Here is a 24,878-nt window from a genome sequence, read left to right as displayed (position 1 = left end):
TGGAGACAATCTGTTAATAATCAGTCTAACAATCAAAAGAAATTAAAGCTGGAGATTAAAATAAAATATACTGGTGGACTGAGACAAAAGTGAAAATGCAAAACGAAACTGTAACCCAAAATCTGGAGTTAATTTTAAATACCAATTTCCTTATTCACTACCTATTCATTCAACCTGCATTAGTGTTAAGACTACTACTTGAACATCATACATAGAAACCTAAAAAAAAATTGTCCTTATCTGTTGAATATGCAATAGTCACGTAGAATTCACACTAAATATTTAAGTACAAAAACTACCTACAAATACGAATATAAATTAACCAGCATCTTCCTACTAATGAAAGAAATCCCAGATCTACCTATTTTGCCCTCTACAGAAATAACAAATGCTTCCCAGTGCTGCATATAGCAGCATGGGAGAAAAATCATACACTGTGGCCAGTATACGACTATTTTCCGCACACAGAAATTGACTGCAAGAAAGCTCAATTCCAAAGCAAGTGATCACTGTAAAAGCCTGAAATTGTTCTTTATCAATTCACTTTGGCATCAAAATTTTTCTTTGTTCCAGCTCTGTGTATTTCAGAACAAACCTAAGCTGTACACAAATACCTTCACTGTCACTCTACCTATTGTGGAAATGAAATAAATTATTTTAAGAAGCCGTATTATTAAAAGTTTAAAATGTACAGCACATTTGCTTTGCCCTTTGATGTCACAGTCCTATTTTTCTATTCAAATCTTGTACACTGTAAGTTAATTGCTTTTGGAAACTACTTATTATTCATGTAAAAATTAATGTGCCAATGTGTTTAAATCCTTTTAAATGACCATTCATGCATCTTTCTTCTTTAAGTACCAATGAAATCTGTCAAAGATATCAATGCAAGATGGTCTTAGAGAAAGTTCTAATAAAGATTTTTTCTGCTAACATAAGATTTTCATTTTCGTCAACTTTACTTAAATTCCATTAATTTTTTAAGCTGCTTTTAATAAATTCACAAGTAAAAAATTTTAGGCTCCGTAGTCTGTCATTTGTGTTCCAGCTGACTTTATGAATATTAATAACAGTGTTATCCTGATTAAATAGGCTTCATATAAAATCCCTGTGAATCCTATAGCTCAGACATCTCATTTTTCCAACTCTTTATGAATTTGGATTCAGACATTAAACTGGAAAAAACCTTAAAAAACAGATTCAATGGTACATTCGTGTACCCTTAAGCAAAAAATTAGATGTTCTAATGATTCAAATAATTAAAACTGATAGGACCACAAATTGAGATTTCAGGCTTTCTGTAAACATGCAACATATTTTAACTCTAATGAAAACGTCAACACTTCACAGAACAAAGGATTAAGAAGCTATTACAAAATAATAATAGTGTCTGTCCTTATACTTACCTTAAACAACAGATGATATGATCTTAACTCTTCATATATGGAGTGTTGATCTGCAGAAGTATTTCCCAAAGAGAAAGAAATTAGTGGATGCTTAATTACATAAGCATACACATGAAATACATGAACATTGTAGTTCAGCATGGGTGCCCAGTGAAAAACAGCATTAACTTTTAATCGGTTATACTTCAGCAAAAACAACCTTTTTCTAAAGAATGTCAAATTGAAGCACACAGGAAATGTTAACATTATCCTATGAGACTCATGCAGTCACAGTTTCCAACTGCCAACTTCTTCCCATGCTTATATGTTTGAATTATTTACATCTATGACAGATAAAAATGGAAAACTAAGCTCACTGCATGGCCTTCACTTTTTTTTTTTTATATAGTGCTAACTAAAATTACTACTTCCTCATTTATTCAGGGATATATTCTGCAAAGATGGCCATCAATATATTTTGCCTTCTAGTACCTTGAAACATGAATGGATTTTAGGAGAAAAAAAAATCTAAACAAAATAATGGCTTATTCAAAAGGATGGCATTCCAGTCCCGGTTCTAATTACTCATCAACAGAAACACTTAATAGGAATTAAATAAAAACAAGAGGCATATAAAAATAGCATACAGTGCTTTACTTGTGCAGTTCTGAATAGCTTTTATTACAGCTGTGGCGGTATTTCCACTTTCAGAGGAAAAAACCTCCAGAGTGTCTGCAGAATATATATTACACAAGGGAGCACCCCACAATAACACCAGCTTTCAACCATCTGACCAGTGGTGTTGACCCAAGGTATTTAGGATCAGAGACAGTCTGCTGTAGCTGCTAGTGCTTTCCCTCCCTGGGCAGGAGATCAGCGAGTTCATCTTCTAAGCTGGAGTTCAGTTACTGACTCTCCCTCCCCAGGAATCGAAAGGCTGTTGAGACCCTTCCAGATGGAGCCCTAATGACTGCAAACTCCCATTCCTTGGTCTTGCCTTGACAGGTTTTGAAGACAACTACTGAATCATGGCCTTACTTGCTGTGACAGGAGGCAAATGCTTGCTGGTGTCGACCAAATTCACCTCTTCTTCACAAAAAGTACTCAGGTCTTGGGTCCGAGTACTCAGTACTCAGTTTTTCCACAAGGAGGGCTACACCGCCTGTTCTGCCTCTGGTGGAACAAGACAGCAGTTCCCACCACCCCTTGGAACGGCACCGAGCCAGCCTTTGTCCCCCTAATGATGCAGTTGACAGTTGCCACTGACAGTGCAGGGATGAAGCTATGTAAGGGAGGAAACACCATATACTTTATGGATAGGGAAATAAAGAATGAATTTTAGTATTATTTTCATAAGATTAATTAGAGTACCAGGATCTCCTAAAATATCCTGAAACGTTTTGCCTCAGGCCAAGCTAAACTAAAAAACTTAATTTAGGAGAGTACACTACATAAAAAACAGTTACCTTCTAGAAGCATTTCCCCAAGGAACAAACAGATAGTTTTCTTAGCTTGGGTGGCTGCCAAGTTTTGATGCAATGATACACTCCTCCACAAAAGGCTCACATTTCCTCACTACCTTAAGAAACTTTATGGCAAATCAGAAATCTAAGACAACCCAAAAAAAGTTAAAATCAGCTTTGGGCAGTTAAAAAATACTAGTCAAAGAATAACTGAAATAGCCTCTTCAAATATTTGTCAAATGTGGAATAACACACATCTGTTAGATACTTGAAAGCTGTAAAATGAAACATACTTTGGTATTTGATTACAGAGTTACTTGTTTTATGGTATTCTATTACTTTTATATGCTTTTAAATACAAGTAGTTCATGCAAAATATTCTGTTTCTTTTTAAAAGAATATAAAATATAGGCAAGTGGATTAACCCTGTAAACGGTTGAATGCAGCAGTACTTCAAATTTAAAATTACTCTTCGCTGGGTAAAGAACTGGCTGGATGGCCGGGCCCAAAGAGCGGTGGTGAATGGAGTTAAATCCAGTTGGCGGCCGGTCACAAGCGGTGTTCCCCAGGGCTCTGTGTTGGGGCCAGTTCTGTTTAATATCTTTATCAATGATCTGGATGAGGGGATCGAGTGCACCCTCAGTAAGTTTGCAGATGACACCAAGCTGTGTGGGAGTGTTGATCTGCTTGAGGGTAGGAAGGCTCTGCAGAGGGACCTGGACAGGCTGGATGGATGGGCTGAGGTCAATTGTATGAGGTTCAACAAGGCCAAGTGCAAGGTCCTGCACTTGGGTCACAGCAACCCCATGCAACGCTACAGGCTTGGGGAAGAGTGGCTGGAAAGCTGCCTGGCAGAAAAGGACCTGGGGGTGTTGGTTGACAGCCGGCTGAATATGAGCTGGCAGTGTGCCCAGGTGGCCAAGAAAGCCAATGGCATCCTGGCTTGTATCAAAAATAGCGTGGCCAGCAGGACTAGGGAAGTGATCGTGCCCCTGTACTCGGCACTGGTGAGGCCGCACCTCGACTACTGTGTTCAGTTTTGGGCCCCCCACTACAAGAGAGACATTGAGGTGCTGGAGCGAGTCCAGGGAAGGGCAACGAAGCTGGTGAAGGGTCTGGAGCACAAGTCTTATGAGGAGCGGCTGAGGGAGCTGGGATTGTTTAGCCTGGAGAAAAGGAGGCTGAGGGGAGACCTTATGGCTCTCTACAACTACCTGAAAGGAGGTTGTAGAGAGGTGGGGGTCGGTCTCTTCTCCCAGGTAACAAGTGATAGGACAAGAGGAAATGGCCTCAAGTTGCGCCAGGGGAGGTTTAGACTGGATATTAGGAAATTTTTCTTCACTGAAAGGGTTATCAAGCATTGGAACAGGCTGCCCAGGGAAGTGGTTGAGTCGCCATCCCTGGAGGTATTTAAAGGACGTTTGGATGAGGTGCTTAGGGACATGGTATAGTGGTGGTCTTGGTAGTGTTAGGTTTATGGTTGGAGTCGATGATCTTAAAGGTCTTTTCCAACCTATACGGTTCTGTGATTCTGTAAAACTCCAGCACTGCTACAAAGACTTCAAGATTTTGGTTTATAATCTAGAAGCTTGGTAAAAACATCTTCCCAGAGGGCAGAGTCATGTAATAATCCCTGGCTTTTCTCCCCTACTGATTCTTGGCCCAAAAGGAGATGAGACATTTGCAGTTGGTTCCAACTAACCTACATAAATCAGAAAAGACATGGAGAACCAGGGCTCGGGTATTTTTACTCTGTTGCTGCAGCAGCTTCTTTACATTCTCATTAAAGAATTTGCATCTGATGCTTTTAACAACAGCATATGCTAAGTCAAAGAGCGCTCATTCTCTATGTCATGCTTTTGACAAAGACAAGAAAGAAGGCATAAAAATGGAGTTTCAACTGGTTTCCAATAGGTTACACCTATTCCTAAATTAAATTTAATTGGATAAAGGACATGTACTTTTCTCTTTATTTTCTTCTTCCTAACTTCCGCTATTAGTTCAGTGTCTTCAAGGCTCAATTTTCTCTTTATGCATGCTAGGAAGTGTTTTATGTGCATATTAGATCACAGAGAGCCCCTTATCTCTTCTCCTCTCTGTTATATTCTCTCTCCCCCATTACCTACCAAAATAACAATCTTTGTTTGTATTTTATTTATTAAAAAATCTTCAGCCTGCTCTGTCCTCTTCTTTCCCAGTTTTCAGCTGTCCTTTATCCTCCGTTTCTTTTCTTTACCCTTAGTTTTGTCTTCTCTTTGACAATACATGCCTTTTCCTTCTCCCCCTGCCCACCACCTTTTTGAAATGTAAAAAAACCTGCAGAGGATCTTGTCAAAGACTGTCTCTCCTTTTTTTTCCAGCTTTTCTCATCTTGGTGTGCATTCTGTGAAGCAGCTTTCTTATGTGACACCTCCATCAACATTATTTTCACTCTAATAATGAAACTATGATATGCTTTGGTCAAGTGTGGGACAGCCAATTCATTTAGCCATCCTTCAGCTTTGTTGTAAACACCTCACTGGTCTTACAGCTCAATTATTACATATTGCGTAGGTAACCAGATCTCCATTTCTAAACACTTTACAACCAGATTGTGATTTCCATAGCCTTTAAGGATAAGGATAAATACGTATATTTTAAACCAGCTGTTGTCTTATCTGGAGTCAAAAGAGTATTTAATAGAATATTTCAGTAGAATCAGCACTACATTCTCATGGCGGTGAGGGCTACCTGCATATTACACTCTGTTGACAGGATCATAGCCAACAGGCAGAGGGAAGTGATTAATCCCCTCTATTTGGCACATGCGAGACCACATCTGAAGTGCTGTATCCAGTCTGACCCTCTCATGGATATCCTCAAGTGAGTCCAGCAGAGAGCCATCAGGATGATTAGGGGTCTGCAGCACATGACTTATGAGGAATTTGAAAGAGTTGAGTTAGTTGGTGTTAAGGACAGAAGGCTAAAGGGGGATTTTATTGGGTTTTAGCTGCCTTGTGAGTGAATATAGAGAACACAGAGAAAGATTCTTCTCTTGGATACAAGTCGTAACACAGAAAACTCTGAGAGTTATGGGTAAGAGATTTTTTCACAGTGAGGAAGGTCACTGGAACAAGTTGCTCAGAGAGGTTACAGCATCTCCATTGCTGGAGATGTGCAAAGCTCATCTGGATACAGTAGCCTGATCTAACTTCGGAGATGGCCCTGTTCTGAGCAGAGGTGTGAACTGGATGATAATTCACAGGTCACTTCCTGCCTACCTATTTTATTATTCTAAGGATTGCAGTAAAACAAAACCACCAGAACTAGCATCCCGACAATACACTAAATTCTGTGTTGCTTTCTACTTTACAGGGTAGGACAGTAGAGCAGGGAAAAAAAACCCCAACCCCAGCAGTGAGGTACAACCAAAGATGACCCCTGTGGCAGACAGGCAGAATGCCGTCAGGGAGGAAACGGCGCAACAGCAGCATCAGCGCAGCGTTTTGAGTGCTACTTGTCTCGAGCACCCCATTTTTTCCAGTTTGCTACATGACTGGATGATGTGGCATTAGGCCAAATGTCGAACGCTGGTTTGCACACCATCCTTCATTAAACCAAAATTGGACCACTGATACAGATATTTCACCTGCCTTTCTGAAAGCATTTGCCTCAAGCCCCACAAAATCCCTCCCTCCCAAACTTAAGAAAAAGTCACTGTGACTAAAGAGCTCCAAAGCTAACTATGGAAATGATTCAAGAAACATCTGACTCTACAGTGCTTATGTTTGCAAAATTCATTGTATAGTATATTCAATACCTTGAAATTCCGAAATCCCCAAATCATAATTTCTTTTACCACAAATCTAGCCTAGCTTTTACCATAAAAGCAAAAATAAAGTCACAGAACATTATATGCCCATAAAAATGAGAAGCGGTAACTTAGTGCCAGATTCCTAGACCACTAGTATAAGTAATAGCATTAAGCAGAAATGATACTTCTCCTGCCAAAAGCATTCCAATTTAATTGTTCGTCTGCCTTCACAGAAAGAAGGAAGATTGAACAGGGACTTAGCGAAGAAAAGGAGGCAACAAACCACACTGAAGCAGAGAAACTCAATTTATCCAGCCAATTCACGTTTCTCAAAGTACCTTCAAACAGCGCCGTTTTTCCTGACAGCAAAAACACTAAAAATAAAAAGCATAGAGGCTACAAACAGTGTAGATATTGGAGGCCGACCAAGAACTCTCACGAGCGCTGAACGTGTAGAGGCCTGTCAGAAATGTGCCAACCTTTCAAGACCCAGTCCTCTGCGTGGGGACTGAGAGGGGCCCGTCAGTCTCTCGCAGGAAAATACAGCCGCACCAGTTACTTATCTGTCAGACTCTTTTGAACAGCATGAAAACACAAATGCACCTCCACTGCTGTCGTAAACCAACATATCCAGTTCATTGGATCTCCCACAAATTTTTTATCCACTCAAATTCAACAGCGTACACTTCAGCTGCTGAAGGGAATGATGTAATGTGAAATTTCACAAGCTAAAAAGAACAGAGAAATAAAACAATGCTGACTCCAGATCAGCCGTCTTTTTCTTTTTCAGAGAATTAACTAAGCTGTAATTTTCTTAGATGACTACCTGAAGAGAAAGCTATCCTTTAACTAAAAGCATAATTGTTCCCTGAACTACACTTGCACAGCAGTAGGAGCATTGGAGCATACAGTGTTGCTCAGGTGTGAGCACAGACATACTTTTTGACCCAATAAACATATAGTCTCTCCTCAACTTCTCATTTATTTTTAAATCTAGCTACTAGATCCAGTACATAGTGCCTTCCTTGACTACAAGTAGTAACTTCATCCCTGTAAAGAAAAAGTGGAGGGAGTTACAGAGGAATGGCACACTTCAGGACATGTGTCCAAAGAAGAGCAACAAAGCTGGTGAAGGGTCTACAGAACAAGTTTTATGAGGAGCGGCTGAGGGAACTGGGGTTGTTTAGCCTGGAGAAAAGGAGGCTGAGGGGAGACCTTAACGCTCCCTACAACTACCTGAAAGGAGGTTGTAGAGAGGTGGGGGTCAGTCTCTTTTCCCAAGTAACAAGTGGTAGGATGAGAGAAAACAGCCTCAAGTTGCGCCAGGGGAAGTTTAGACTGGATATTAGGAAAAATGGCTTCACCAAAAGGGTTGTCAAGCATTGGAACAGGCTGCCCAGGGAAGTGGTTGACTCACCATCCCTGGAGGTATTTAAAAGACCTGTAGATGTGGCACTTAGGGACATGGTTTAGTGGTGAACTTGGCAGTGTTAGGTTTATGGTTGGACTCAATGATCTTAAAGGTCTTTTCCAACCTAAACGATTCTATCATTCTATGTTTGTTACACTCTAACAACATTTCAGAGCGTTTTCAGCATGTATGCATTGGCTGTGTGCTTTACAACATGCTTAACAGGTATGATATATAACACGCCCTATCATGTGCTGTTGCTTATTTAAGTATGATTAGCAGACTAGTGTTTTTAGAAACTTAATCCAGATGCTTCCTCAAATTTATTGCAATATCAAAGAAACCTGAAGGCCAGTACAATTTAAAATAGCAAGCTACACATCCAGAAATGGTCTTGAACCATCAGAGAAGAATCAGCTGTTCTGAGGTGGGCTGGAATTCAGTAAGAACCAGAGATGAGTCAGTGAAATTAAGATGACAGCTGGGAAGAGAAACTACAAAAAACCAACCAAAATAAAAAGGAAAAAAAAAAAAAAAAAGAGGCATTAGCTAAAGTTAAAGAAGTTTAGATCATCAGTCACATTATCACAGACATTTCCAACAGCGGATCGATTTTAAGAAAGCAATGCAAAACATGACCACATACCAGCTTCCCAATCAAACTGCTGCAATATTTTTGTTTATATTGTGGAAAATAATATATTTATCCTTTAACCCTAATTTGGACAATATCCAAAACCTTCTCTCAGCTGAAACTTACAAGAAAAAAGTCATTTTCACCTAGTAGGAAGGAAATGCCTACTGTGAAAAAAATAAATCTCCATCTAAAATGTTAAAGTTACAAACAATGGAAAACTCAAAGAAAAAAGGTCTTCCAGAGAGAGGTGCAGGACAACTTTAAGTACAGGCAGAACTGTCAGATCACCCATAACGAAAGCTCTGTCATTTCTGTTCTTGCTCAACGAATGAAATAGTTCAGCTTTTTTTTGAAATACACATTTGAATAAATAGATCATTCTCGTTCCTCAATCTTGTCATAATTTATAATTATATAGAACACAGGGAATAAAGAAGCTGGACAGACTTTTTAGAAAACATTTCTTCATTGGGTTTTGAAGAAAGGTCATTTTAAACCCTTAGTAAGCACATTACTCAGCCAAACACACATAAGTAAATTACAGTGAAGAAGCCTTAAAGAATTCCTCTGAGAACACAAACTACGAAGAGGTTCATATAAGTTGAGGGTTACACAACTGACAGAAAAAGTTCTTATTAGGGGTTCTGAGCCTTAAAATCAGATTCTTTGCACACAGACAAATGGAAAAATAAATTCCTGGAAAAATTCAAGACCTAGGATTATCTAGCCAGTTTCAGCAAGATTATTCTCTTCAGTTTTTTGTAAAAAGAAACAGATGGCTGTTCTCTTCTTTCTTGCAACCTCATCATAAATTCAGATATCTTGCATTCATTATTCTTTGATTCATGAAGCTACATTAATGTTTTCATTGCCAACACACTTGACACCAGAGGTGAAAAGAAAAAATTATGTGAGGTTGCAGAGAGCTGAGACAGCAGCTGAATCTTGGCCCCACACCCATTACTCCTGGGTGGAGCAATGGAGCTCTCAATCCACTTACTAGACGAAGGAGGAAAAAGCCTTCCTTAGCACTTCTGAAACATAGGCTTATTTTGATGACTGCTTTCTCTTGCACATAATTGTGCTGAACAGTTTCAGGCTTGTTTGTCAGATGTTCCAGGCATTACAAGTTGCACTGCTTGGCATCACTAAAAAAAATAAAATTTAAAAAAAAAAAAAATCAAGACTTTTTAGCTACAGAAGTATAGATAAAACACAAGATTAGAAAAGGTAAAATTTGGCCAACAGTTCAAATACTCAGAACAACTCTGAAGACAATCTCGGACATTGTGAAGCTGCAAGACCTGTAGACTCCAGAGTTCTACCTCCCCCTTCATGTCAAAGGAGCACCTGACAAAGTTAGGTATGTGCACTAGGATGGCTTCTGTGCCTAATCATAGCACTAGAAAAACTGCTAAATAGCTTCCTATTTGACAGTCAAACTGGGAGGAAAGAAGGGAGAAAGTCTTCTGGAATATTTCTTAAAACACATTATGAATGAAGGCAACTTTCTTTTAATGTTATGCTTTCATGACTCCTTGCTGTCAAAAGCAAATCTTAACATGGTCAGACTTTAATGTAAAAAAAGGCATAATTTTTCTGATAAAGTTAGGCCACTTTGACACTGCTTTCAAAGCGGTCTTCAATATTCTTCTTTTTATTTCTTCAAGACTTTAAAGCCACAACATCTAATCAATTATTTCCATTTGTAAAAACTTATGCCAGTAAGTCACAGCCCTCTTGTTGTTTTCTTCTTATCTAAAGGAAGTATTTCACTGTACTCAGCTCTTCAGCTGGATTGTGCATCTGCTGAGCAGACTGGTTTGGGAAAAGAGGTATGATGGAAAGGCTGCAGTTTTTGCCATAACTTAGCTTATTACAATATGTTGTTCCTGCCTGAAAGGAGTCAAATGAGTTTAATTTACTCATCACACGGAACTTCACTGAGGTGTAAAATTATTTTTGTTTTTATCAAAGATACCCACTAAAAAAAGCTAAACCTAAGGAAAAGGTAGTTTAGTACTTCAAAGGTTTTCCACAATGCTTTCAGGACAGGTTGAAAAAACACACCTACTCTCAGACATCCATTAATAGACACCTCCCTAAAAACCTGTTTCTCAAGACATTTGAGAAGTCCAGAGACCCTACAACTAGCAAACTCATGCTCCAATCACAATTCTTTTTAATTAGATGAGATACAATTCTGTTTCAAAACATTTTTTATAACATTAGATAATTTTTATGAACTTCTTTATAACTGGAGTTTAACATTAGGCTGAATTAATTTCTATAGCAAATGGAACAAAATTTTGCTTTTATTTACAGTATCACATTCCTGTTTTAATAAACAATGACACTTTTACATAGAATTGTATTGCACAGAATTACAGTTTAAAAAAAAAAAGGTACATCACTGGCTTATTTGTATTACGTGTAGGATTTTTAAGAGCTGCAGATGTACAGACAATTCTTAATTTCCCTGATCTTGCTAATGGACTGAATGACTGTATTATTGGAAAGAAAGTGTAATACGTAATACTAAATGGGTTCTCAATAAAGTATCTGGTTTGATTTTTTTTTTTTTTTGGTAACTTGTAAGATAAATTTGGAAGTGTATATTATGCCAAGTAAAAAACAAGATACTGGGCAGATACAACTGGAGGGGAACCTCAGTATGACAGCAGCATATGCTATTTTTAGTAAGTTTTCTCTCATAAGTGCAAGACAGTGAATGTTTGCCAAAAGAATTTTACATCCAGGAGCGTTTTTAAAATATGAAAGATACTTTTAAACTATGAAGAGAATTATAATTTTTGCCTAATATTTAGTAACCTTCAGATACTGTAATTCCACTTCAGATCCTGGAAAAACATTCTGGAGACAAATATTAGTCTATGACTGGATAGTGAAGAGGAGGAACAAAATTACATTTCAAGGGGAAACTGTTTTAATTAGAGTTACCTTGTACACCTGCACAGCAGTCACCTTCAGTACAGTGTGAGGAAAAAGTGCTACACCCCACAACTGTGTTTATTCTTTCTAGCATCAAATTCTGAGTCCATAAAGCAATAAGCTGAAGTTTGCTCCCAGGTGTATTTATATCACCCTACATTTATGCTACTGTAGTGCAGAAAACTAACTTAAACACCCTTAACTGGCTGACTATTCATCCCAGGATAACAGAGTCTCTTGATACATGCATTGCACCCTAATCCGTAATGCTTATGACAAAGGAATCCTTCGTGGGTGCTCCACTCTTTTATATTGTCGGGGTGCCATGAACAATCTAGTGGACCGGGTCCACTACTGCCCTTTCACAGTTGTATCGCATCAGAAACGGCCTTGTTATGATCCTGAAAGAAATCCCATTGTATCAAAAATTGGAAGGTGAGTCTATTCTCACAGGGAGCTGCATTTCCATATCTGTCCTTCTGCAGTCTAATCGATCTTTGCCATTTGGAAAGAAAGCCTGATCATACAAGATGCAGACCTCAGCAATCCGATCACCAGCCCAGCAATGAAAGCTGCTGAGCTATGGCCTGTACAGAAGCTTACCAAGTGCTATACTAGAACTTCATACTTGTTAAACCATTTGGTACACAAAACCCTTTACCTTGAAGTCTACCTGACAAACCAAAGATCAGATCCTGACCCCGCCGCAGTGGCCCTTCCTTTGCTGAAGCGGAACAAGTTAGAAGCTTACAAACAAACCACAACTTCTGAAGAAAACAAAAGACCATTTGTAACCCCAGCGCTTACGTAGAAGAGCTGTTCGGTGACACCAGATCAGCACCCTAGGGCTGTTGAGTCACTACTCATTGCTGCTACTCTCTGATGTGATCTAACTCAGGTAACAGTGGCAAATTGCTGACCTCAGTGACACTGCTACAGGAGCCCAGAAAACCTGGAGTCTCAACAACAAGCAACAGATGCAGAAATCACTGTTTCTGTATAATAAGGGCAGCTGATCAAGACATGTTTTGGAAGCCAACACTTCTGAAAAATGTCCAGCTTGACAAAATACCTGTCAAGTCTAGTAACATTTTTTGTGAAGTGGATGCCATGTCGAGAAGTCTATTCCTTATTGCCCGGGGGCTCAAAAGCTCCAATACACTACAGACGGAAAAATCTGTCACTGAATGTTACAGCTTACTTATTAAATATTTGCGGTAAGATGAGTGGCACTCATTTCAGTTAGCTACCTACATGTTTCAAATTTCGGCTTGCAATTTGGTTACTTAGAGGTTGTCTCCTTCTTCAGTTCAGACTGGCATAGACAGTCAGCTGAGGTACCTGAGACTGAGCCACTTCCTTACAGGATAAAATCATCAACAGCGTACGTTCTCTGTGAGGACCCAGAATCCATTTTATTGTCCTGCCAAATCTGAAAAAATAGTCAAATTTCTTTCTCTTCAGGACATACCAGAGATCTGATTCTGGATAAAATAAGCCTTCCTGATAGAAGATGCTCCTGATAGGAAGCAATTTATTACAGAAATGGATTCTTAAATCATGGGCTCCATCATCTACATAGCATTTGGATCCCATCAACTACATCTCCAGCACAAGCAAGGCCGTTTGAATAGGGCCAATCTAGTTTCTCAATGTTATTGCAGCAACAGTTCCATTCTCACCCACAGACCTCAAGCAAATTTTGCATTAATCTCTTCTTAACAAAGACATGTTAATTTGGCTACAGGTAATATATGGGAGGATGCTCAGAGTGTGAATACCTATTCACTCCTTTGAAAACCAAAAATACTCAAAGCTCTAACATTATAATGCAAGTAAAGAATGCACAGTAGGAAAGACTGTGCTTATTGGTTTCATTTTATTCACTTGGTATCGTCCGCAGTTGTAATGTGTTTTGCAAGTGAAGGGGTTTCCATCTACTGACCTTGGCATTCATCAGGACCATATTGTGATTTACATTGAGAATTCCAAGCCTTTATCTGATCTTATAAATAAATGTAAAATACATAAAACAAGTATCCTAGTGTAAAATTGAATTTTATCTCTCTGTAACCAGCTTTTGTCTATGCTACATATTTCTATGTTTGAATAAAATTCAAAATTAATAAAAGGTATAATTTATTTTCTGACTTTTCATTATCTTGACATCTTAACAATTTTTTTTTTATATACTCAGGCTTTAATTTTATCTAGGGCTTCAACCCCACAGTTCCTTTTTAGACACGTACAATGTGTCTTTCAGAATATCTGTTCAAGGAATAAGCCTGCTAAAAGAACATATTGGCCATTTAGCAGATCAAAAAACAGCATAAAGAAATAACAGGATTTTATAACAAAAACACCAGATTAGGAGAGAAAATGTAGCACTGCGGGTAAATGACAGAAAAACACATATTAGAAGAAATCACAAGTTACAGTGAAGAATTAGAAGTAGAAAGTAGAGTTCTGAAGCTGATGGTTCTGGAAAATTATTAACAGACAGATTAGATTTTATTGGTTTTTTTAATAGCTGTAAAAGATAACCAAGGAAGTCTTTTTCCTATTAAAGGGCAGTCACAACTTTATATTGAATGCAATAGCATTAGCAATTTAATATAGGGAGTAGTCTAACCTGGACATAAGCCTTTCAGTGGTTCATGAAAAACCACTTTACCAAGCAATTTTTTGGGCTTAAATGTAAATTATACAAATGCACCAACCTAATAGTTTACTTTCTTTTCTCAGCACAATTAATTAACATAACTTCAACTAACCATCCCCAATGTTTTACTACCTCAGACATATGTATATTGACTTCAAAGAAAGTCAACTGTGTCTCAAGTCAAGTTCTCACTACTGCGACTACTGCGCAGGCTCACATATACCTTGTATGCAAGTGCTATAGTTTACACAGAAGCTTTCTTTTAAGGAAAGCAAAAGGCTCAGAATTAGAGAAGGCCGGAGGGGCAAAAAAAGACACAAGAAAAATTTCTTTTCTCCAAGGTGGCAGATCCGCAACAAAAGCAAGGAGCTCAATTTAGCCATGCTGTCTGTACACAAACATACATGGTAAAGCACGAAAAAAATCCCAGAGAAATTTGATAGAATCACAGAATCGTATAGGTTGGAAAAGACCTTTAAGATCACTGAGTCCAACCGTAAACCTAACACTACCAAGACCACCACTAAACCATGTCCCTAAGCAAAATGAATGATGAATAAATATGAAGAATGGCACAACTATATGGGTTGATAGCAAAATTGCAAGTTTCCATACAGGGCGAGCAGAAGTCCACGACCACGGCCACTCTGCACAAAGCCAGACTGGTCACACCAGTGCCTTGTGCGCACCAGCAGTAGGATTCCTTCACGTCTGCAGCAAATGAAGCTGCTCACTGGGCCTTTGTGATTAGAGGAGGAATGTCATAACCATGGTGGTCTAGACTGCTACGAGTAAAAACAACACATCCCAAAATGAGTGGCCCTTGGTCTGAAGTGGCTGTGGTCAGGATGAGGCATGTTTAGGAAGTAGTCCCTTGAATACCTTGTGATAAACACATGTGGAGAAAATAACACGAAAGAACACTGCAGTTAAATGAATAAAAGGTTAAAGAAAATAAACAATATTTTTGCAGCTTAGCATTTATTTGTGAACTGCTGGTGCAACTCCATGCTTGACAGAAAAGCTATGAAGCTTTTGGTAGCTTGACAAGACAATCTACAAGCTTGAATGAAATGTTCAGCTTAAGGAATTAGAATAAATCTGATGATTGATGTGCTACTGAACGTGACAGACTGTCATCTGTTTTAAACAGGATCTCTGTAGGATGTACTGAAAGCAATTTCTTTCCATTACCTTAAACATACTAAGACTTTTTCCAATGAATTCTGGCTAATCTATTAAGACAAAAGATCTTCTCAAACTCTTGCCATTTCAATAAAATAATGAAATAGCCATTCGGCTTACTTGCATAATTAATTCATGCTGACACTGTACTTCTGTGATTAATTTACATCCAGTCCACAAAAGCATACGACAAAAAAGATTACTCTTACTTCCCAAATTAACTATAAAATTATAAGATATGAGCAAATAAGTGATTAAAGCAGCTTATCTGAGCCCTATTCATATACAGAGTTTCATATATAGAAATATCAAATTGTTTATCTGTTATCAAAGCAATTACATACATTCTTAATTGAGTCAGGAAAACATTCTAGTAGTGTCTTTTTCATATTATCAGCAGATTTTATTAAAAAATAGGTACAGGCGTTCTGCAATAGCTTTTTAAAATCAAGAAAAACTGATCAACAAAAGTCCTACAGTGAAACAGTACTGCAACAGATAGCTAGGGATAGATTAAAAACCACAAACTCTAGTTTTAGTCTGGCCAGATGCTAGAAAACAGTTAAAAACCCTAATACATGCATGTATTTACTTATTTTAAATATATACATAGACACACTTATATAAACAATGTAAAATAAGATAAAAATCTTTGGAAGGCAATTTATGCTATTTTAAAAACCATACATGCACCAAAAACTTGGGCAAGATCTACGCTTAAATGGGAACATCCTTCCTGTATCAGCCTGTAAATAGTTCTGGTAGGAATTACTGAGGTGCTTTACCATCTCCTTACCCTAGAGGTAATGACTCAAATCTGTTCTACAAACAAAAAATAAGGAAAAAGGGATTTTGTGACCTCCACCTGGAATCTGTGCCTTAGATACAGGGAATGGGCAAAACTGCTTATTGGTGGATAAAGAGCAGTAACACCAGCTTGAACCACACTGCATTTACAAAGCTGAACAGGGAAGCCAGTACAACTCTCCAGCTTGTACAATTCGATTCCAAAGGGGAATAAGAATCAAACCACCACCAAAGTCATTCAACTTTCAGAAAAGGCTATGTGTCACAGACGCACACCATTTAAAATATTTTAGCTGTCGGGTGAATTTCCCTCTTAGTTGGTTGATCTATGTTCAACTAAAATTTCATATCACACATATTTCTAAGAACAGAACAGTCCATATTGTTTAGCCCATAAATGTCAGTATTAGACCAATTTATCTTGCTAGTGTCCCTTACTGCTACACAAGAGTACCACAATTAGGAGTAATTAGCCTAGCAGGAAACCTGTTTCTAGGCATGGGCCAGATTGCAAGTGTATACCACATGTATTTTACTGCCAGAACAGAGAATTAGCATTTTGAAAGACGCTTTGCATTACAGCTAGCGAGCTTATGTGTCTGAATGAATGGTTAAACTCAGAATATTAAAGCTTTGCCTAGTCCTGCTGCTAAGGCATAAATCTAAGCCATAAAAAGTTCAAGGACCTCAGTCAAAATAGTTTTGCATGTAAGACTGCAGCTATCTAGGTGTCCCGTCTCCCCTCCATTTGCGCTCAGAAACCACTCAGACCTCAGAAGACCAACAGACATTTTTCAATCAGTTGCTGTGTTACAGCTGATCAATACAGAGGATCGCAAGCCTCTGCACAACCTGATGATTTTTTCTGTGTTTTGCAGGAATTCTTTAAAGGGCTCAGTTTCCATAATCTCCTTCCCCACTCAATGTAACCTGTTAAAATAAAAAAACAACTACAGTAGTGATGAAATCTCATGCTACAGGCAATTATCAATACGTCTTGGAGGTACTCTATCCTGTCAGGAGAAAAATCCATTACTTCTGCTTGTATCAGAATAAGAAATTAACCTGCTTCAGTAACCATCTGTGATGTTTCCGATCAGAGCTTTTCACAATTGCTACATTTCTACCACCTTCCCTGGGTTAAAACATCAGACCTCACTACAACCTCTGCTATTTAACACGTGTTGCATTTCCTCGCTAAATGCTTCAGGCACTACACAAAATCTAAATGGCTCTCAAAAGAATCAGGTGCTGATACATAAGGAATGCTGAAATCACACGGAGGTGGTCTCCACTTTCTTCAGGGCAACTGCCAAATTCAACTGATGCATCAAGCACAGAAAAACATTTGTTATCAGTCATCTTTTCACGATGTTCTCCGTGCACTGGCAGATGCAAGACTTGCTGTTTCTGTGTTTTGTTTTTTAAAAACATTTTAAGGCCAAGTTTAATGCAGGCTTGTCTTTTTTCCCCCCACCTATTAATGACCAGTAAACCCACCCTGTTGATTCTACCACTCATTTCATGTTTCATACAAGATTATGACAAGCTCTTCTTTTGCTTCTAAGGGCAAACATTCATTGGAATGCCATTTTCTGGACATTTTGTCTTTTCAGCTCTACCTTGTATTTCATTGAAAGCTTTATTGTCAAACTTTTCCTGAAAAAGCCCCCTCCCTCTCCAAAGAAAATGCTCCTTTAACAAGAACACGAGCTAAAACTTTGTAACCATTCCCTTGAGGAGGAAAAGGCTTATTTTTATAAACACTCCAGTAAATATTTATATTATTCTACAGCTTCCTTATTGTACTAATATCACTGCCTCTGATAATAACTAAATAAAAATTCAAAAATGACCACTCTATTGTGCTCTAACAATCCACAGATGGTTTAAGATACATCGTTAATGCCAAATCTACATGCTGAAACTTCAATTATATGTAAAAAGTCACTGCAGTGACCAATTGCTGCATAGAAGCCACATTTCTTAAAAAAAAAATTATTAAAAAAAATTACACTAACAGAACTAGATATTCATATACATTTATGTGTTCCTCCCTCAAAAATTTAAGATGTATATCCAGCTAAGCTTCTAACATCAATATATGCTTCTATGAAATTACAAAATGCTTTTCATAACAGTTTCTAAAATAAAATAGACTATTTTTGCTATTGAAAAATAAGTTACTACTTGTACCGGGTCTGGTTTGGATGGAGGTAGCTTTCTTCATAACAGCCTGCATGGTGCCACATTTTGGATTTGCAGCTAAAACAGTGCTGATAATGCACCAATGTTTTGACTATTGCTAACAGTGCTTGCACAGCATCAAGGCTTTCCCTTCTCCCCCTCCCACTCTGTTGCTCCAGAGAGTAGCCTAGGGGGTGGGCAAGAAGTTGGGAAGGGACAGAGCTGACCCCAACTGGCCAAAGGGATATTCCATACCATATAATGTCATGCTCAGCAATAAAAAATGGGGCAAAGAAGGAGGTGTGCAGTTTGTCTTCTGAGGCAGCTGTTGCTCAGAAACTGGCTGGGCATTGGTATGATTGTGGATGGGAGGTGGTGAATGACTATTTGCATCACTTGGTTTTTTTGTTTGTTTTGTTTTTTTTTTTTTTTTTCTTCATTCTTCTTTTTCCTTTGCTTATTAAACTGTCTTTATCTTGAACCATTAGTTTTCTCACTTCTGCTCTCCCTGTTCTCTCCCCCATCCCGCTGGGGGTGGTGGCGACCGAGCAGCTGTGCAGGTGCATAACTGCTGGCCAGGGTCAACCCACCACGCGACGGTTTTTCTTTTCTCCCTCCAAAGCACAAGGATGTTCATAGTTGTGGTTTGTGTTTGTTTTTTTTAAATGCACTGAAACAGGAACAAGTTGGAATACTGTCTAGAGCTCCCTCTCCAAAGTGTAATAAACACTTGGGTTTGAAGGATTGGTGTACTACAGTTTGCTATGTGCCATGTTAAAGAAAACCCGTAATTTCATTTTTCCAAACCATAAGCAAAAGTGACTACTAACCACCAAAACAAATAAAGCAAACCAAATGATACCATTCCAGCAGAATTCTAAGTCAATAATTTATTTTTGACAAATGCTTTCACAATCTCACTTTTAACCCCATTCCCTACCATCTGAATGCAGGTTTCACATGCATAATTAACAGCAGGCAGAAACACATTTCCAAAGTTTATTTCAGATTGCAACTTAGCTTAGAATTCATATAGTCATCAGACAAATCTGCAAGCTTTGAGAACTACTTCATTTTTCTTTTGGGATATAAGGTACTGTACAGGAGTGTTACTGCACAGAAATATTAGTCAGAGCAAGAACACTAGGGACTCACACCCTTCCCATTGTTTTGAAATGTAAACATTAAGTCATCTAGAATTTCAAATAAGAAATACAGGGTATATGTTATACAAATCGTGTACCTGTTACAATCACAGAATAATCCTAATCTGGAAGATTTTTCAAGTAAGTATATACTTATTGGCACAAATATGACTGCCCCCCACCCCCCAACAGAATAAAAACTTACTACCTCTTCTTACCACTAAAACATTATCCTCCTTTCTCCCTTTGGAATTAAGAACTGTGTCTCACATTTTCAAATAAAATTAGCACTTTGCTATTCAGCACTAGGGTAATTAGTCTACATAACAAAACCACATCAGGCAAATTTATTTCTGAAGGAAGCTGTCTGCAACTTGCATGTTCTTCATAGTTTTACAAGCAGCCTGCACAGATGTCAACAAACCAAGTCCACTGTATCAGTTACTTGAACTGGGCATTACAGCGCTGGGCTGAGGGTGTGGACACACACCGTGCAAAATGGGGAATATGCAAGATTAGCTACTGCTTATTTTGAATTTATGAACTGTGCTATTCAACAAATTTTGATACTCAAAAATATAGTTTCAAAAGGATTAGTAGTTAGCAATAGTGAGAAACAAAAATACAAAACCAAATCCTAAAACTTAAATTTTAAAAGCAAATTCTGATTTGTAAGTTTCTTAAGAGCTTCCCACAGATCCTGTTTTCAATGTTCTCAATCAAGATTTGCCTAACGACAAGCAGTTGACTCAGAAATTAACTGAAAAGCAAAGACACATGGCGTACCAGATGAGCTCTCATACTTGCAGCGCTCTAGAACAGATCAGGGTATTTCACCTGATCGCCTGCCCCCATGAACACTGAAAAACTGTCCCTAAGCTTCTCAGCACATGGTCACTGCCTTGACTTGCACAGCTAATCCTAGACATGTAATTTTAAAACCACGTTCCTTTATTACATATGAACAGAACATGTCAGAGACACAGGCTCAAGAAGCCTCTCCTGCCTGGCTCCTGGGTGGAGGCTGCAGGTACTCCCACCAGCCTGTTGAAGGCTGGCTGTTGGCACGGGGCTCCATCTACCGGTTTGCGATCCTGCACACCCACGGGGAGAGCTGGTGGGAAAAAAATTAAAATCTCAACAGCTATTTCACATCTCTGCTCCCTAATGAGATCAGGATATTCCAAAAACACTACTGGTTCAGAAGAAAACAGTCAACCAAATACATGCACTCACAACATGCTAGGTAGAAACAGTTGTACGTGTATGAAATCTTTTATTATCCCTTAATATTGGTAAAATGTATCTCAAAAACTGTTCTAAAGAACCACCATTTTTCTACAAGAAGCAACAATATGACTACACAGTCCCAGTCCAGATGTAAAGCTTTATTGTTCCTTCTTAAAGCAAGCACATAAGCAAACACAGACAACTCAGAGAAATTACTGAAAATTAATTGCATAATATCTGCACAATTTAAGGCATTAGAGGTGGTCTACCTCTCATGTACAGAAGCAATAAAGTTTCAGTAGGAGACTGCCATCAGTTTTCATGAAGGGTATTTCTGCACTGTAGCAACTGCAGCTCACGCAGCTATAGTATGTCTAAATGTAAAGATTAATTTGGCTACTGCGGTCATATGCAGCATTTCTCAAATTGAGCCATTTAACCCTCGCCTTACTAACCCCACTCTGCCTTCAATTCATGTTTGGTAGTGAAAAAGAGCAGTATCTTTCCCTCCCCAGGACCCCTCTGTGCCCATGAGCCAACCCTGTCGAGCTCAGGCTGCAGAAGAGAAGCCATAACAGAAAGCAGCAGCAGCACTATCGCTTCCATGCAGCAGTTAGGTAGTTACCTGAGCTTGTTTTGAACAAGCTCACTGTGGTGACTGTGGAGCAACAGCTGAGAAACTAGACAGCACTTGCCCAACCAGCGATCACATCTAGGTGGCAAGGGCTGATAAACGGCTGACCAGTCACCCCAATTCTGTTCTCCAAGGCATGTCTAGCAAGATCTGCAGCTAACTTAAGACTTGGTGCAAGAAAAGAGACAGTGCAGGAAAAGGGCAGTGAGCTCCCCAACTCCTCCCCACCTCTTTTCTTTAAATACCCTGCCCACACTCAACACCAAGTTGAAGGCAGCTAAGTGGGGCTCAGTACTGTCAGAGGCACAAGAGCAATGCGGTCAGGGTAAGGGAATCACGGAAATACCCACATCCCTCACACTGTACCTATACCTTAGGAGAAGATGAGAATAATTTAGCCAGGAATACCTGGAAACAACCAACGGATGGTCACAGCAAGAAGGCAGGAATGGAGCAAGGAGTTATAAACCCCAGGCACTACGGGATGTCCTATAAGGCAGGGAGAAGCGGTGAACAAGGACACCAGAGAATTCACGCAGTTCCTCCTGGGGCTCAGTTTTCCCAATTTAGCTTACCCCCCTAAAATGATAGTTGAAGAGACTAACGGACAAAATCTCCTACAATTAACTTGCATAACACCACAGAATGAGAACAGAATGCTGCCTTTTTTCTTTTTTGTTTTAACTTGAAGGAAAAGCAAAATTTAAACCTTGAAGGTGGCTTTTCACTTGCTAAATTCAAATTTTAATCAAAATGCATTTTAAAATACAACTGAGCAGAACTATGAGGTTGCTGATGTCTTTAAGGAACAATGACATCAATGTAGGATACAATTGAGAAGGATATAGGTGTGGAACCACATCCTTTTTCATCATACATAGGTGCAAAGAGAAAAGTTTAACTTCAAGATTCTTGCGGTCTAATGAAAATAAATACCATTACAAACAGATCCAAGAATACAGACTTATTAAATACTGTTTGGTTTTTGTCAGATATAGATAATGGGAACTGAGATATTTAACTACTTCAAGACTAATTTTTATTCTATCTTAAACTGTTTACACTGTCAGCAAGCTCATGGTATCCTGACAACTAGCAGAGGGGAAAAAAAAAAAAAAAAAAAAAAAGAAAAAAAGTGGAAAAAAGTCAACTTGCATCTGTGAAAACAGATTTAAATTGGTATCTGAGTATTTGATTATCCTACTTTAATTACACTGAGCAATTGAATGTCTATGATACTACCTGTATCGCTCATCTAGGAATATTCGTAATAAAGAAATTCAAAATCAGAACGCATTTTTGTAGCTCTACAAAAAGAGCTACAAAACAGTCAACAAATCTTAAAATTTGCTGGATGTTTCACAGTGCTATTTTCCTCATTACAAGGAAGGTACCAAGGAGCAAATTGGTCATACAGTGCTTATGTCAAACTTCAGACAAGGAAAACCACATCCTAATACTCTGCTACAACAGAAAATGGAAAAACTGCCTGTATCTGTGCACACGTACAAACACACTATACAAAACCATGATGAAAAATACTGCTTTGTTTCTCATGCTTGTATCTAAAAAGTTACATAACCAAGTTAACACATTCTCACCTACTGAGCACCTAATGTTGCAAAATCCTACAGAACCTGAAATTTTATTTACTTGAATGTGAACCACAAGGACAACACATTGAGAAACAGAATCTAAGGACAACACATTGAGAAACAGAATCTAAGGACAACACATTGAGAAACAGAATCTAAGGACAACACATTGAGAAACAGAATCTTAAAGCAAGTCCAACTGTAAATCAAAGAAATCTGAATTTAACAACTGTACTTGAGAAAACTGAATTGTGCCTTTCTAAAAGTAATACTAATAACTTTATTAAACTATGATACTGATACTAATAAATTTATTATATCAATACTATAATTTTATTATAGGGTGGGTATAATTTAGGCAACTATAACAAGCATAAATGACAATATCCAGACAGGACACTGCATTAGGTATGTATCTTCTTCACATTTCACCATCTAATCTCTCTCAAACAGGACTAGCTGTTTTTAAAGAAATATATAACTGTATCATACCATTATTGAGAGAAATGAATGCTTAAAAAAAGAACACACTCATTTTTGCATAACTTCTTTCAATAGCATTGAAGTGGCCACTGAAATGTCTTAGAATAATTTTCTAATTATTCTCATTTAGTATTCTCAGTTCTCTAACTACACTCAGCTACAAGCTGAGTAGCTACAAGTTTTTTGGCAGTCAATTAAGCTTCTAAAATGAAGTTAAATCTATAATACATAGGAAAAAAACCCAAAAACATAGGAAATAAAATATTAGTTTGTACTATCAGATGTAATATGTAAGCACTAAGAATGGTTCCACTTCCTCACCTGTTGATACAATAGAATTAACAAAGAGAGGGGGTCAAATATATACATTTGGAAATTGTGTAATGAAAGAAAGCTACAGCAGAGCTGATTACTCCCAAAGGAAACAGGCCAAGGACATCTAAGAAAAAGAATCAATGTTCACAATACAAAGATTTATACATACTTAGCTTTGTGCATTAAAAACTGAAACAACGCACAGTAATATTTTTAATTGTGTAAACACTCTGCAAAAAAGAAATCTTTTAATACTTTTCATTTCCATACATATCAACTGGCATGCCTCAGAAAGCCCTATTCCCTTTCCTCAAGCCAATCTAAGCTTAGTACCATTCATGTGTTAAATTGGCAACTAACGACAATTTCTAGTTCTGGTCCCAACAAGTGTAATTCATACACACACACATCCATGAAGCAATTCTTCAGCACTAAATACTCTCTTTACAAGTGGACATTTTTATTTATAAGCTAAAGGACAAGTCAACATAGATTACAAGATTCGTACATTTTAAAAGCACCATTAAAAATTCAGTCTGTTTGCTTCAAGTACAGCAATCTTTGATCCCACGTTAAATTCTCTCACAGCGGAGCATCATACAGCATTTTCAGAACAGTTTTGATTCAGACACAACCCTGCTCTCATTCCACAAATCCTGATGGGAACTGCCACCCCTCCCTCCAAAGAGCTAATCAATAACCGAGCATTTTAATCCTTCTTTGTCCTAACTCTACATTACTGAACCAGATTAGATTTTTCTAATTTATTTCACACTTAACATTTAAATTAGTGCATAGCTAGCTGGAATATTACTATTTAAATGAACGTATAACTAAAAGATCAAATTCTGTCTTCAACAGATTTACATAAAAGGACAGAAAGGATAACATTTGTCTACCAGCATGTTATGTGGATCTCCTTAACTCAATTTACTATGGATTTCATGCTCCAAAAATTAATGCCCTCCAGGAGCCGAACTCATTACCAATTATT

General features: G+C 38.1%; 1 protein-coding gene across 13 annotated transcripts in view; it reads right to left on the bottom strand.

Annotated features, from left to right (window-relative positions):
* MIPOL1 (mirror-image polydactyly 1) overlaps positions 1–24,878 on the bottom strand; it is a 195,846-nt gene that overhangs the window by 161,688 nt on the left and 9,280 nt on the right. For 7 of the 13 annotated variants that reach the window (XM_075503173.1, XM_075503170.1, XM_075503172.1 and 4 more), the window contains one exon: positions 1,407–1,456. The exons of 2 other annotated variants lie outside the window; for them this stretch is intronic. The gene's annotated coding sequence lies outside the window, so the exon portion shown is untranslated. Of the gene's footprint in view, positions 1–1,406; positions 1,457–2,851; positions 2,994–9,689; positions 9,838–24,878 lie in introns of all 13 variants that reach the window. 4 more of the 13 variants (XM_075503165.1, XM_075503167.1, XM_075503169.1 and 1 more) reach the window with 2 other exon arrangements.

The sequence above is a fragment of the Mycteria americana genome, chromosome 5, assembly GCF_035582795.1.
Source record: "Mycteria americana isolate JAX WOST 10 ecotype Jacksonville Zoo and Gardens chromosome 5, USCA_MyAme_1.0, whole genome shotgun sequence".
NCBI classification, from domain to species: Eukaryota; Metazoa; Chordata; class Aves; order Ciconiiformes; family Ciconiidae; genus Mycteria; species Mycteria americana.
The sequence above is the reverse complement of the archived record's forward strand: the minus strand, read 5'-3'. Positions and strand labels throughout refer to the sequence as shown.